The sequence below is a fragment of the Anopheles coluzzii genome, chromosome X (genome assembly GCF_943734685.1).
Source record: "Anopheles coluzzii chromosome X, AcolN3, whole genome shotgun sequence".
NCBI lineage: Eukaryota > Metazoa > Arthropoda > Insecta > Diptera > Culicidae > Anopheles > Anopheles coluzzii.
This window is the reverse complement of record NC_064669.1, coordinates 5945907-5961620: the sequence shown is the minus strand read 5'-3', so window position 1 is coordinate 5961620 and position 15714 is coordinate 5945907. Positions and strand designations below refer to the sequence as shown.

At 50.6% G+C, this 15714-nt stretch overlaps 1 protein-coding gene across 1 annotated transcript in view; it reads right to left on the bottom strand.

Moving 5' to 3' along the window:
- The window catches only part of LOC120961686 (uncharacterized), a 395308-nt gene that overhangs the window by 209773 nt on the left and 169821 nt on the right, over nucleotides 1–15714 (bottom strand). The gene's annotated exons all lie outside the window — the stretch shown is intronic.

The following is a 15714-nucleotide window of genomic DNA, read 5'->3' as shown; positions in this document are numbered from 1 at the left end:
GTGGCCCGTTCCGCCGGCCACACACACACACACTCGCACACCTGTTTCACTCGCACCAAACCCCTCCCCCCCCCTCTCCTTCCGTTGGGCACAGTGGTACTCTTTTCGCGTGCGTGTATGCCTCGAACAGCCCCAGTGTGTGGTGTTGGTTGGAGCGAAAACGAGTCTTGCAGACCTGCCCAGGTCCACTGTCCCTGTCGCACACCTGCTAGTCGCTCTGCCCCGCTCTGCCAACAAAGGCACAGGTATCGGAGGGGACTGGGAAGAAGGAGGGCGGAGGAGGGGAAGCTAGTTAGTCGCTTGGGCTTGGGACCCCTTTCCATGCAACTCAACACCTTACCGACTCTGTTTTTTTTTTTGTTCGTATAGTGCTTGTAGTCCTTTCTCTTCTTGCACGTAGCGTGCGCCTGATACCGGACGCCCGTTACGTTTTGTGTCTCTTTCAGTATGTGTATGTGTGAGTGTGTGGTCTGTGGACCCAGCCAAGCCGCTCCTTTCGACCGTAGACGGAAGTAAGTGCAGTTCTTGCCAATTGGAATCCGTTCGCGTCGGCGGTAGCAATTACTGGGGCACGCGTGCTCCATCTCGCAACCTGCCCTAAAAGCGCGCGCTCCGGTTGGCTGCGCCAAAAAATCGGCTCGCAAAACGCAGCCGGCGCATCACAACATGACAGGTAGCTCGAAGGCGATCTAATCAGCCGTGACCGCGATGACTGCCGTCCAGCCAGGCAGTGCTGTCATCGGACGAAGGCTTTCGACCGGCCCAATCGCTCAACTTTTCCTTGCATTTCACAGAATTGAATAGACCTTCTTCAATTGCCCAAGAATGGCAGGCAAGGGTGTGAAGTTGTCGGAGCGAAACATTGCAGAATTAATGGGGTCCGGGCGGTTTCTTCGTCACATTCTGCTTCACGGTGAGTCATCCAGTTGGAGATGTAATGCCGTCGGTATTTCCCAAACTTTGATTCCCGTTCGGCGCTGCCAACATCTTCACTCGCGGCCTCTGCACGGTACAGGGTACTAGAGCAAAGCATCGGCGACAGGTTTGACCCGGCCACGGACAATTACTTTACACCCAGGTCGAAGCGGACGAATGTTTGATTGATGATCGTCCGACACTAAGGCTTGCAGTATAATCAGGCCTGCCCAGCTGCCAACTGCCAACTGGACATCAAGATGATTGAAGGCCTCTCATCGCAAGGATTCATTCATTCACTTCTCCAGCAACAGCAGCAGTAGCAGCAGCAGCAGCAACATTGCCCTACATCGCGCAAAGCATTCTGTTTCCGGCGGGCGCCACAATTTGCGCTGCCATACCAATAACGAGCGTCATCGGCATTCGCGCGCGCGCGTGTGTGTGATTGAGGTTGCATACCGAGAGGTTCCACTTTAGAAGGGTCGCCATGGTCCTAGAACGTTCTAAAAAGCACACAGCGGACGGCACACCGTTCTGGAGCGTTGCTGCTGTTGCCTGGCATGTTACCTAGACCATGACCACACCCTTAACTACTAACTCACAGCTCCCTTGTGTTAGTACCACTCCACCACCACCATCGACGTCTTTCGTGGCTGGTGCGGGCGGGCTCGAACGTTCCGCAATCACATTCTTCCGCCTCGCACGACCGGGCCAGCTGCAGCTGGCTGCAGTTTGACTCCCTTCTCCGACACTATGGTCTGAACATCGATGCATAATCAAAAAGGCACAAAGTGCAACCCGACACACACACACACGTGGACTCGCGTGTTTCCATTTCGGAAACGGCTGCGTAGGCTCGCATGTTGTCAGCACGGCGACAAGGGCTTGTTTGCGCTGCCTGGCCGGAAGAAAACGCTACCAGCAACGAGGTCACCCAACAACAACAACAAAATAGCTCCCAGATTGTAAACCGCCCAACGTGTCAACAAAGCCCGCATGTCGCAGGACCACCCTTCACGATTGGCGTGCGATTTGGATATTCAGCTTTATCGGTGATGTGGTTTTTGGTCCCCCGGCGACATCGCCCGCAAATACCGAGGAACAATTGTCAATCTTCATTACGCAAACATTGCTTTACTCTTTGGTCGTACTGGCGGGGCGCCACCTCATCCTGTTAAAGCATTCGCGAGGCAGAACAACAACAAAAATCGCAAGATCCCCCGTTAAAACCAAGCCTGACAATCAAAGCGTTAATTCTAACGATAACTTAACAGTGTCTCTCACTCTCTTTATCTCTCTCCATCCTCCATCGGTTTACGTGCTGTGAAGTGGAAAGAGATATGCCGAAGAATTGCCGCAAAAACTTTCCAACCAAAAAAACCCGTTGAATTTTGAAGCTTCAACCTTTGCCGGCACCTCCGTTTTTTTTCCCCACCGAGATCCCGAGACGGCTGCATTGGACTTTCTGATTATGCCGAAAAGCCGAGGAAACTGGAAAAAGGAATTATCCGCTTCGCTTTTCCGCCTGTGTCCATAACCGACGGGGACAAAGTTTGACCCCCGGACCGTACCACCCTTCCGCAGTCGAGCCGTGTTCCATTCTTTAAAAAGTTAACTCTTCGCTTTCCTAATTAGTGGCACGAGGAGCTTGCGCTCTTGGGCCTTGCACAACCAGTGGTTTGCTTTCAACAAGTCCACATTATTGAAAAGAAATCGCAAAAAAGGGACCTTTTCCGGAGAAGATTCCTGGGAAGATCTCCGTAACGCAGCAGGGAAACCCGCGAGGGCAGTGCGGTGAGTCGGAATCGGACCCTTTTGCCCATCTCCAAAGGCGGCAATCGGACAAATTCCGGGAAGCGGCAAGTTCACTCGTCCGGAAATCCGATAAAGCTCACCGGCGACCCGCGTGCCCAACATTCGCTCCGTTCGGCAGGCGTCTGGATAGCTCCTAGAGTGCGTTTTGGGAGAACTGTGAGGACCTACCGCACTGGACTTCAGAATCTTGCCGATTCTTGCAGCAGCCGGATTGTGGTGCACGCGTGCTGGAGCTGGAGCTAGTAGGACATTGGAGACGACAACTAGACACACACACACACACACACATAGACATGTAGGTCAGACCATGTACTGTCGTACCCCGGGTGGGGGTCAAAGGTTTGGTTGGAGACGACTGAATGGCGACTGTGGGAAGAGCAAGTCCTCGAGCAAAACCCCGAACCGGTGCCTGGATTCCATTTGCAGCGGCCATTTCTCGACAACGGTCCATTGTTCCACCGTTTTCAATGCATATTATTCAAATGCTATGCATGATGTCGGTCGAGTCGTACTGCACCACCACGTGTTCGTGTGTCTGTGTGCTGCACCCGTTCCGCCCCAGTGTAAAGAACTGCCGCCACGCTCCGCGGCTGCTCCTGCCCATCATTCGTGCCCTGTTAAACAAATTGCAAACTATCATCCTGATGTGCCCCAGCTCGGCCCTCATGCCTTGGTCGCGCTAGACCACGTGGTTGAGGTCAACGCCGAACGCCAAAGCCAATGGCCTCGGACAGCCCCAAAGCCCTGATCTGCCCTTTCCAGATCCTTCCGTTCTATGGTCGGGCTCTAAACATGGGAAGGCCCCCTTGGAAACGCTCCTCTGTGTGTGTGTGTGTGTGTGTGTGTGTGTGTGTGTGTGTGTGTGTGTGTGTGTGAGTGTGTGCACAGTAGCACACACGAGATAAGTTGACAGGATTTCGACAGCGCCAGAGGTTTGGACAGCATCAGCCAAGCTATCTTCCGTCACACTTATGGTCCTGTGCCACCATCACCACCACCACCACCACCACCAGGACACTCAGCGGACGACACTCCAATAGTGCGCGCGCTCGTTCTTCACTTTCTGACATGATGGCACATCGGAGTGCTTCATCGGTTCACGATTTCCACGGCACAGCATTGCCAATGACAGTGAGAACTCCCCCCTGTTTGTATCCACCTGCTCCGCGCTCCTCTCCAAAACACTACCACGCAGCCTAGTCGCTCAAACAACCGTCGCAGGATGTGAGTGCGACGGAAGTCACCATTACCACGCGTTGCCCAAAACCGCTTCGGGACAGCACCGGGCGCGACAAGCGTAGAATATAAAGTTGTTGGCCCCCGCCTCGATGGAACAGTGAGTTGTTTGGCAGCAGCACACAGACACACAAACACACCCACACACACACACATTCAGCATAAGTCAAACAGCTCAACACAAACACAGACACACGGGGACAGTGGTAGAACACAGAATCAGCAGTAGCAGCAGCAGCAGCAGCCACGTTCTTGGCACGGGATGTGGAAGGATTACGTGGCGCTATTTATATTATTTTTGTACTCTCGTAATCTCGCTCCGTATGCATTAAGGGAGCAGTTTTGTTGATGTTGTTTTTTGCTCTCCCTCTCTCTCTCTTTGTTGGAAGTTGGAAAAAGGGGGAAGCAAAGAGATGAAGGATCGTTGGCATCGCTTTCCATTCCCGCTTTCGCCCGCGGAACGATAAACATGGCTTTAATCCGGGACCACACGGGCTGTTGCCGATGGGCCGGCTTGGCGTAAAAATATTGTCAACAATATAGACTGACAAATAGCAACAGAAAAAAAACACACAGGACATGGAGGGAGAGTGAAAAAATCGCGAAAATGAAAAAAACACACACATCATACAAACAAAAGCGCAACGCTAAGCCAACGGAATGGGAAAATCATGCTACAGCAACTGGAAGCAACGTGGGCACGATAGGGTAGTTTGCCCAAAATATCCGCTAACAATGTACTGTACACGGTTTGTGTTTTTGTAGGCGCAAACATGCATTTAAAATACTAAACTTGAACGGATAATTGGGCTAACGTTCGCTCGCCGTAAGTACTGCATAGCATAACTTGCAATATCAATGTGTGGGAAATTGCAATAGTATAATGACAGCTTCCAAACTTTATTTGCTCATTTTGTCCTCTGATGGAATACTTATATTGAACCTCGTCGAAAAATTTGCTGTACTGTAGGATGTGAAATGTTGGAAAAATGCACCCAATTTCACAAATCTTGTGACGAGCAATGAAATTTATCTTATTTGTGCAAAGTTGGATGATTTACTTGAAGGAGAATCTCAAATTTGAATTTATGTTTACATTCATAACATAACGTAAACTAAAAGCTCACACGGTATTGTAGAATCGATGGCAATCAATAGCACGACAACCTTTTCGGGTGCTTTGGTCCCATTTGGGCCCCGTAATCCTCGTGCTGCTAACGACGAACCGACCGAAACACCGTGCGCCGACGGGAAGCCCTCCACACTAGAGGTGCGGTCTCTGTGAGAGCATCTACGGCTCCGATCGAACGGAATAACTAGTTACGCCCATAGTTGGAATCACCGAGAGTTGGAGTCGTCCAGAGTCATTAGAGTCGTCCAGAGTCATCAGAGTCGCCCGGAGTCGTCTGGAGTCGTGCGGAAGTGGCCGAAGTCATCCGGAATTTAAGAACGCCCAGAGATGGGGGTCGCATGTAATTGTCTGGAGTCAGTCAGAGTCGGCCGGAGGCATTTTATTTTCCTTTTTACGCGTGCACTCCTTAAACATTCTAGAAATAGTTCCACCTACAGTCGGAAACACCGAGAGTTGAAGTCGACCAGAGTCGGAGTCGTCCAGAGTCATTAGAGTCGTCCAGAGTCATCAGAGTCGTCCGGAGTCGTCTGGAGTCGTGCGGGATTGGTCGAAGTCATCCGGAGTTTAAGAACGCCCAGAGTTTGGGGGTCGCATGGAAATGTCCGGATTCCGTCAGAGTCGGCCGGAGGCATTTCATTTTGTTTTCCTTTTTACGCGTGCACTTCCTAAACATTCTAGGAATAGCGGTTTGAGTTAACCGGAGACAGAAGAAGACGGAGTCGGAGCTGGAAATAAAATGCCTGACCAAACAAACCTCCTGTTAACTCCGAATGGCCCCGTCTTTGGCCAATTCTAGACTACTTTGGACGCCTCCGGATGACTCCGAACAACTCCAAACAACTTCGGGTAACTCCAGACGATTCCGGACGGCTCCTGACGATTCCAAACGGCTCTGAATAATGCTGTCGATTCGGAGTCGGCTCCAGATTTTTGCCAGCTTCACCCATCACTACTCCACACACTGTACCAGAAGCGTTTGGCAGGAAGTGGCGCCCGCTGCGCCTCGGTTAGCATCTTGCTCGCCCGAGTTGACAGACAATTGTTGGCAGTTTCATGAATAAATTTACGACCCTCCGCCCTAAGCCCGTTCCCTGCGCGCGAGTGGAAAGGATCAACAACACCGATGCAAGGTAGCGAACCCCCACACACACACACATCAACGTGGCGCAGGAATTGGTAGCGTTTGTGGCATCCCCAAAAATTCACAAAAAAAAAAATAAAACACAAAACCAGAAGTGCATCAACTGCACAACTACGTACCACCGTTGCAGCGCGCTGTGGGTTTGCGTTTAATGAAAATTTATTGCTCGCCATATATTTTTCCAACTGCTGCCGGTCGCTTTTCCCCGCACTGCGTTGGTGTGCTGCGTTTTTCGCCCCAGTTTTTGTGCCGTCGTTGTTGTTCTCCAGCGCGACACAACAACTGGTCGCTGCAATCATCCTTTTCCGCGCCAGGTGCGCACACAAAACCGCCACTCGAGCGCTAACTGGGGCTGGGGCTGGGCGGTCCGCACCGCACAACACTGGAAGGATGCCAGTGTGAAAGAAATGGAGAAAGTGCACGCCGCGGCTCGGTGAAGCTGCTCAAAATTTTAACAATGGCAGAAGCCCCATGTGCCGAGTGTCCCATCGCGAAGTGTCCTGCATATTTAATTCCCTTTCCCCGTAAACCTTTGCCCAGAGAGTGAGAAAAAGCAGGTGAAGGGGGGGAGGGGGGGGGGGGAGGGAGAGCGGAAGAGAGCTACGCGTGATGATGATTATCAAACAACGTGCTCCGGATGTAGGACTTGCCGACGCCAGCTCAGGCCCCAACCCCGTCCGCCGTCGTTGCGGGTGCGATGCGCTTTGCTGGGGACATTTGGAATGCAAAAGGAATGGAACAGCAGTGCAATGCAGAGCTACCTGCCAATATGCTGTGTATGTGCGGCATGCTGCGCGCACGGGACAGTGCCATACCTCGTGATCGGTAAATAAACGCCACCGCAAAACAGCAACGGTCACACTTCATTACTTAGATTTTAGGGCTTTTGGGGCGGCAGCGCGGGACCAGGTAGCGGGAGGGGGGGGACAGTTTTATAATTGCTCCGTGCGGCCGTTACCTAATCGATCGCATTGCCGATACTCGACCGTGGTTCGGACTGGATAGAAAGCGACGAATCTGGGGAGGCCCTGGTGCGTGACAGCATCGCTGTTTTTTGATGGATTTTGCGCGGGCATAATGTTTTCGGTTTGTTCGATTTCACTCGACACACACACACAACCACACACGGTTTGGTAGGCTATTTCGGAGAACTTTCGGTGTTTTTACACACAAACAAAAACTAAAAAAACAAAACAGACAAAAGACATAGAGAGAGCTCAATTTAATTAAGAGTTGCGAAAAAAACGATACCAATTTTTCGCAAATTTGCGCTATCGTTCTCATAATTTGGAAACAATAAAGCGGCCGAAAGCGGTCGTTTAGTAACAGTTTATGCTAACATTGCTCTAGCAAACTGGTCGGAAGTTATAGCTGGAGACGAACGATTCAGTATGCAACGAAAATTTGAGGATAGGCAACTATAAGTCATAGGCTAGATAAAGATCCTGCACAAAAACACGTTAAGTAGACAGTTGATAGTACCTCAACTAGTCATACTATCTAGTGGTGGGAGCTCGGAATCGGACCTACCCGATTCCGATTCCGTGTTCGGAATCAATGCCGGAGCCGATTCCGATGCTGGAATCGATTCCGGAGCCGGTTCCGATGGTGGAATCGATTCCGGAGCCGATTCCGGAGTTGGTTTCGGAGCCGACTCCGGCGTTGAATCAGGAGCCAATTCCGGTGTCGACTCCGAAATCGATTCCAGGATCGGAATCGGCTCCGGAATCAGAACTTGACTCCAGAAATGGAATGGTTTGAATTGAATTAAGACGTGTGGGAAGCGAAATAAGTCCACGAATCTCCATGTGAATAGATCATTTACAAGTAAATTTTGATTCTTTGTCGCTATCAACACGAAGCATCATTGGACCCAAACGCCAATTTCTACGAAGATGCCGAAACCGACTCCGTTTCGAAGCCAATTCTGATTTCGGAGTCAATTCCGATGTCGGAACCGATTTTGATTCCGGAGCCAATTCCGGAACCGAATCCGATTCCGGAGCCAATTCCGATTCCGGAGCCGATTCCGGAACTAATTCCGGAGCCGATTCCGGAACCAATTTCGGAGCCGATTCCGGAACCAATTTCGGAGCCGATTCCGGAACCAATTCCGGAGCCGATTCCGGAGTTGGTTCCGGAGCCGATTCCGAAATTGCTTCCGGAATCGATTCCGGAAACTGATTCCGGACCTACTATCCGGAATCGATTCCAGAAAATTTCGGAGCTAGCCGGAATCGATTCCGACGAAATATTAATTTTTCCCATCACTAATACTATCGATTAAAAGCAATCAGAATGAATTGGGTCATCTAGGAGCTGAATCCGACGGACGACGAACGCTGTTTGTTCACTTGTGACCTGTTCTGTTCTGTAAAAAAGTTTCTGTGAGCAGCTCTACCAAACATGCTGCATTGCCAAGACATAGATCCTTCGGATAGCTACCTATTCTCATCGATGGAGCATGATCTAGCCAGTAACATCTCTAGCAACGATTAATTGAAGACATTGATTAATGCCCAAAATAAAGAGCCTTGGTTTTTCAGCAAAGTAACTAAACTTTATCATCAAACTAGGAAGAAGTTGAGTAAACGATGGAAAAATGTTATGAACTATTAATCAGTAATTTCTTTCCACTGAAAACAAACGGTTCAAATTTCAATTAAAAACACGACAAAACTTGTTGGAGCTCTTAATTGCACAAAACCATGTATGGCTTCACACTCGCAAACGACGCTGTCCACAGTGTCTAATCCAAACCCCCCCCCCCCCCCCCTCCAATCCGCCCTCCATTACCAAATGTTCCAAAACCATTGGGTGCACTCCACCGTGGGTAAGGGGTTGCGATCGGAGCGCAGCTGTCCCCCGGCGTCCAGCTTGGACACACGCTCTGGCCCACTTCGTACCCGCGGTCCTTACAGCCAAAAACGTCCAAACCAATAATCATGTATGCAGTTTATGTACATGGAGAGCGCTTTTTCACTCCTCCCCTTCTCCCCGTTTCCCGACCAATCGATCGAATTATCTTGGGCAGCCGCCGCCGCCGCCCGTGTATGGGTGAAATCGGTCGGATAAACGAAGTTATGAGACTGCCTGCAAAGCGTTTGAAATTTTTAAAGTAAACGAACCAAAAAAACAACAACAACAACAACAACAACAGCACACAACATTCAATTGACGATAGCACTGGTTCGGGAGCGTTGGCACCAACGCCGCCCGATTCTGATCGAGCCAGGGGGGGGGGGAGTCGGGTGCATTGCCTTCTCATTACCGTGCGTCTGAAATTGCACTGCCGTAACCGGGCGGTGCAAAAACTGGAATGCCGCCTTACGTAAGGCGCTAGATCCAGCGCACTCTGGCGCAATTTAGCTTCAGATGTCGGTTGGTTTTGGGAGCATTTGTAGCATTTGATCGGCTAGCAACTCCTTACCTGGCAAGTCGTGCGGCAGCAACGCGCGGGGAATTGCAACTGTCGCTCTGCAAGACCCGAACGTTCCGGGAATTTGGCGACTTCAGGAAAACGCGTCACATATGTAGTAGCTGCTCCCCGGGGTTAGGGTGCTACAAAATCCTGATGTTGGGGCATTTGAGGCACTGAGCGGAGTAACACCTACACCTGGACCGCTAGTAAGCTGATGTTCGGGCAAGATACAGCGCATTATGCAATGAAACAACCAATGTCCAGAATATCCTGAAACGTCTACGGCACGGCTCTCGGTACTCTGCACTGCTTGCGCAATGCAGCTCAAGGCCGGACTTGCTGATGCGACCAGTCCACGTCTGGACAGTGTCTAATTAAAAAATAAAACCTCCACCCCGCACTAGAAATCAGATCAGAAGATCTTTACAGTCGGCAGGTTCTAGCTAGTACACCCTAAACGGGCACTTGCTTGCCAAACCAGTCCATCTTGGAAGACACTCCGTGCGCGATAATTGACGTATGCGAGCTCGGTTCCTTTGCCGATTAATTATCTCGGTACCTCAACCAGCACCCGCTGCTGGTGTTCTGGGAGGGTTAGGAGCCCGCGATACGAAACCGCGTATCGCGCGGTTTGCCAATCGGAAAAGTCAACACGGAATCGTACTTGGAATGCAGCTACAGTGGCACAGGGAACCGCTCCGAGCGCTCTCCGGGGGGCTCGTATGATTGAGAAGAATTGGCAGAAAAAAAACACACACACACACACACACAGCAATCGTGCACCGTACAGCCTCTGGGCAAGGCCGTTCACCATGTGTGTGCAAGTGGTCAGGAAATTAGAGCAAGCGGTACCCATTTGCCTGGTCGCCTGTTTTTGTTTTGCTGCATTATATTACGTGTGCATGCAATCCAGGGTGCAGTGTGCAGCCAGAAGCGCGTTAAAAGCAGCCACTTGTAAAAGTGGGCGAGAAAATGAACGAGAGACAAAAAAACCCTTCAATCACACAGCGAAAGGCAAACAATAAGCTCGTAAAAGCTGGAACAACGGTGACAGCCGCTGCTGCTGCTGCTGCTGGAAAGCAGTCCAAGAATACCGAAAACAAAACCGAAAACGCAACACCGCCCAACGTGCGGTGCGAGAGCGCAAAACTTTCATTCACCCCTCGAAACGGATGGCCAACAGAGGGAAGAGAGAGAGAGGGAGCGGTCGAGAGCGCGCGCGCGAAATGCGTGTTTCCCCCGACGCGCCCCACACAACCTGTTGACGGATGACGGCGATCTCGGCACGCACGCGGAATGTGAATGTAGCTCACCTTGCACCTTGGAGGGGTGCGGAGCGCTCGGTTGAGCGGGTCGGAGCGGAGCGACGAACACAAAGCAGCCGAAAAACTATAAACGGGTTTCTGATTTTTTTCTTTCTCTTGTTGTGTGTTGCTGTGTGCAGCATTTCTTTCGGAGCACTAGCGGTATCTTTCGGTGTGAGTGACAGGTGAAGGTCAGGCAGAGAGTACGGTGCAATGATCCGCGCGCAGTGATCGGATGCGTGCCGTCTTGCCGTGCGAACTTCGGACGGATGTCTCTGGGCACTGGAGCCAAACGGTTCCATGCTAACCTCAAAACTGCACCATTCGGGTGAGAAATATGCTTTTGGTGAAATACTTCAACCAGGCCTCCCGTCCCTGTGGATCAGAATCTTTCACAGGCTGCACAGCGCCAGCTACGCTCACGTAACACACGGCCCTAAGGGCCTCGTGTTCAGCGAAAGGCCTGCTCCATAAAGGAAGCGATAAAGTGGGGAGGGAGCGACCAGTAAGCATTTAATGGCCATTCCTCATTGGTACCGCACTCGGCATGCTCGGCCGAGGCATTCGCGCGAGTATATGAATTTCTGCCTGGACGACGAGCTGGCAACTAGCTGGCGGAACTATACGTATTTTTTTTTTATTTTATGGCTGCTCGTGCACTGCCCGCCATAAAACTTCTGCTGGTTTAACATCAAACATCAATATCTGGCAAAGGATGGGCAATCTGTGGGCTATTACAACTTTACGATGACCGTTTTATTGCACCGCACAGTACGACGCGACGCACTGCAATCGTCTACCAGCAAACGATTACGGCTTTTTGTTTTATTTCAAATTAATCAGATCGAATACGCCAACTATGTATCATTAGACGCGTGTGCACTACTACTTTGTAGCAAGTGTATTAAAACATTGAGCAGCATTACCGGAGGTTCGTCGCCATATCTATTGAATTCTATCGCACACCACCACACAGCTACCCGCCGGCACCGAAACCAACGGCCTTTAATGAGCTCAAGGATATGTGTAGCCACAAACACGCATACACAGATACACAGACAAACAAAATGGAAACCGCTACACCATCATGATTAGCCCCCAGCATCCAAGTACGCGCGTGTAAGCGTTTCCTTATTAAAGCCATCGATCAAGAACCACCGCCACGGAACGGCGTAGTTGCCGCTTTCCTGTTCAATACTGCTTCCCGTGGAAGGGGCGATCGGTAGCACCCCACCCTCGGCAGCTCGTCAACCGGACCACTGGGCTCGCCCAGCCCCAACCTCCCCCAGGGTGCGTTGAAAGTCGGTTTTCATTCTTTGCGCGTTTGCATAAAATGCTTCCTTTTTCTACCTCCATTTTTCTCTCTAGGTATGTGTGAGAATGTGTGTGTGTGTTAGGTCACAAATTCCATTTGAGCTGCCGTACGAAGCACGCGCGAAGGGAAATGTACGCTGGAACTATCTTCGGGCAAGGTCGTGTCAGGGGTGGGCAACACACGAAACCGGTTCCCGCCAGAGCGATAGAGAGAGAGAGGGGCTGCCGCTAATGCATAACGAACTGGCAGCGATCTAGTTCAGCACGAGCTACTTCCTTGCCGGTACACCCCCCCCCCCCCCCCCCCCACACACAGTTTGCGGCCGTTGTGCTGTTTTTGGCCGCATTCGGTGCCGATTGCAAACTCCAACAACACCGCCAATGACTCGATGACTTCAATCATCGTTTTACACGCCTCAGCCCACGGAACGCCAACCAACGAGACCTGATGGGCGGGCGAAAGCTGCCCGCTCCGGTTCCCATGCATGGCGCCCCTTCGCAGGCCTTTGCATTCGTCCCCAAATTGCCCCAATAAATACAGGCATTAACCTCATAAACAATCCGTTTATGGGATTTTACAGCCCTCCCGAAAGCAGCAGACTCACTAATGACCCGCATATCGAAAGAAGAAGAAGAAGAAGAAGAAGAAGAAGAAAATCTCCCAAAACCAGAAATGTCACAACTCGCACATCATCCTGCGAACCCCCGCGGGGAGGGCCCCGAGGAAACCAAATGTCACCGCACGGGTCTTTGCGAAAGGCGGCGAATCATGTAACACGCGTGGTCCCGCGTGGTATGGTCCAAAAACAAAAAATGACTGAGTGACCGAGCTGAGCCAGCAAGAAGAAACCACAACCGAAATGAACGTATGAAACGAACTGTTACGAACTGGAACAGCACGCCCAACCCGTTAATGGAATAGGACACACATGGTTGGGATCGAACGAAAGGCCCGCGGATTATAATAAGGTGACCGCTGCGGCCAAGAGTCGTTGTGTGATCGTTGGCGGGCCAAGCTTTTCGGCGGCTGCCGCGTAACGTTTGCTTAGTTGGAGCGCTTATTTCCCATTCCCCGGTTTGGATTATCTTGTTTTCTTTGTTTTGTTTTTTTTTCGGAGGCCTGAGGGCGCACACCGAAACGGTATCAGTGTACAGGTGGACAGGAAACCCGTTCCCGTTCAAGGACGCACGTCAACCGAGGCGAGTAAACTCACGATGACCCTGCCAAGAGGAGGGTTTTTTGTTCGAATTGTTCGCAATGCTCGGAACAATCAACATTCCGTGGCTGGAACCGTTTTTTTTGAGGAATTGGGGAACTTGGACCTAACCGTACCTTGGATAACCTTGGAAGCCGAGAGCAGGTGCACGGTCCACCTTGGCGTTGGGCAGAGTGGCTTAGAAGAGCGTTTGCTCAGTGAAAGGTGGCAGCATGGCGCAACACATGTCTGCCGAACCTTGTAGGGATGTAGTTTCAAGAGCACTTTCTTGACAGCGACACTCGCTGGTGGGCTCACATGCCAATCAGATGGTCTCATGCCCAACACAAAAGCCCTCACTGCCCATTCCAGTGGACATCCGACTGTGGTTCCTGTCGAAAGAGGCAAGTAGTTTCCAAAATTTCCAAAATATTGATCATCCTTTCCAAGATATTGATATTGAGACAAAATTTCAAGATATTGATTGCAGACGAGCTCAATGACTTTGTTGCACACTATCGTGATCTGGTATAACAATTAGAATATCAAGATATAGTTACTGATGCTACCACAAGATCCATAACCTTGTCCGTTTGGTGTTCTTGTGGAACAAAAAACGTTGTGAGATAAGTAACTTTTTCATCGAAGTCGACGCTATTTCAATTCTGCAACTTATGTCTTGAAGTCTCTGCAACACAATGGTAGCAAACAAACTAAGTTCGAAGTTTCCCTTTTCAAGAAGAAGCTCGATCCTTTGTCGATAAGATTGGTGTCCGATTTCTTGAAGATGAGGTGTCATTTATGCTTTTCTGAACTGCAACAAGCTGCCGACGAAAATCGTTTCGTCGAGGTTATCTGCATCTCGTGATTAACACATCGTAGCTGCTGCTTAACTGATATTGACTATGGCGAACACAATGCTAATCAACAACACCGTTTTAATACTAAAAGTTCTCAATGTAAGGTTCTGTGAATTTATAATATATAACGCCCACTTTAACCGAAAGTATTTTTACACTCTTCTTCGCCGCATACCAAAACCGAAACGAACGAGCAAACAACCCGAAATCGTGAGCATCATTATCATGCAAATTTTACTCGCCGTGCAACGCGCGCAATCCTAAATCTATGCAAGCACGGTGCTCTCACGGGCAGTGCGCCCCCTGAAACTATGCACCACGCGTAACAAAATTACCTTTAGGTCGGACCCTGACGCGTTGAACACGCCAGAGAGATAACAGAAAGTCCCGCTCTTCATTGCATGGAAGGAAAACGGTAAAGAAAAGGTGAGCTTCAGCCCCCGGCACTCGCTGCCCGCTCTCCCGTCACCCGTTCCCATCATCGTTAAATACATACCATTAGTGGGTTTGCCATTTTGATTCCGCCCCCTCCCCACAACACTACCACCAGCTCAAATGTTCGCCCGCTTTTGTTTTGGAATTTATTTTCTCCCGCCCCCCCCCCCCCCCCCCCCCCCTTTTGTTCAAGGACCTACATTCGGTGCGTCCGGGCGCTTTTCTATTACGCATAAACATTTTCTAATTACCGCACAACAATAGCATCCCGGTGCTGCTGCAAAGGATGAGGCCGGGAAAGTGGAAGAAGAGGGAAGAAAAAAAAACCCCAGGCCGCAATAGAAACAGGCCCTTTCGACTGCCGAACTGTAGCAAACAAAAGGATCACGGTGGATCACGAACGGGTGGGAAAAAGAAAAGTTGCATCGTTAATTTTTCGGATGCCCTGGCTGGGAACCCCAACGGCACTGGCAGGATGATTTCGATCGGTTGCGGTAAAACGGTACGGTCGGGCTGCCTGCCCCCGTTGCGTTTCCGCGGCCCGGTGGCGCCCGCGTGTGATAATTTATCGCGAACCACTAGACGCGGCTACGCTCGCTGCACAATGGAGCAATATTTATGTTTCTATTCCGCGCTGCTGCTGCTGCTGATGGGAGCCGTGGGAAGCTATGCTTTCCCGCAACCTTGCAACCTGCTCGCGATAATGGAAACGCGCAAAGGAGCGCAAGGAGGAAAACAGGAGCGGTGTGGGAGTTTAAAAAAATAAAAACGGAAAATCAGCGAAGAAAACACACACGCACACACAAGGATGAAGAGAGTGTATGGGAGTGAATGGGCTGACGGAGATGGTTCTCCAGTCTTTGCATGTGTGTGTTTGTGTGTGTGTGTATGTATCTTTTTTCCCTTTTTGTCCCTAAATTGCTTCGTGCGTGCCTACATTCAGGC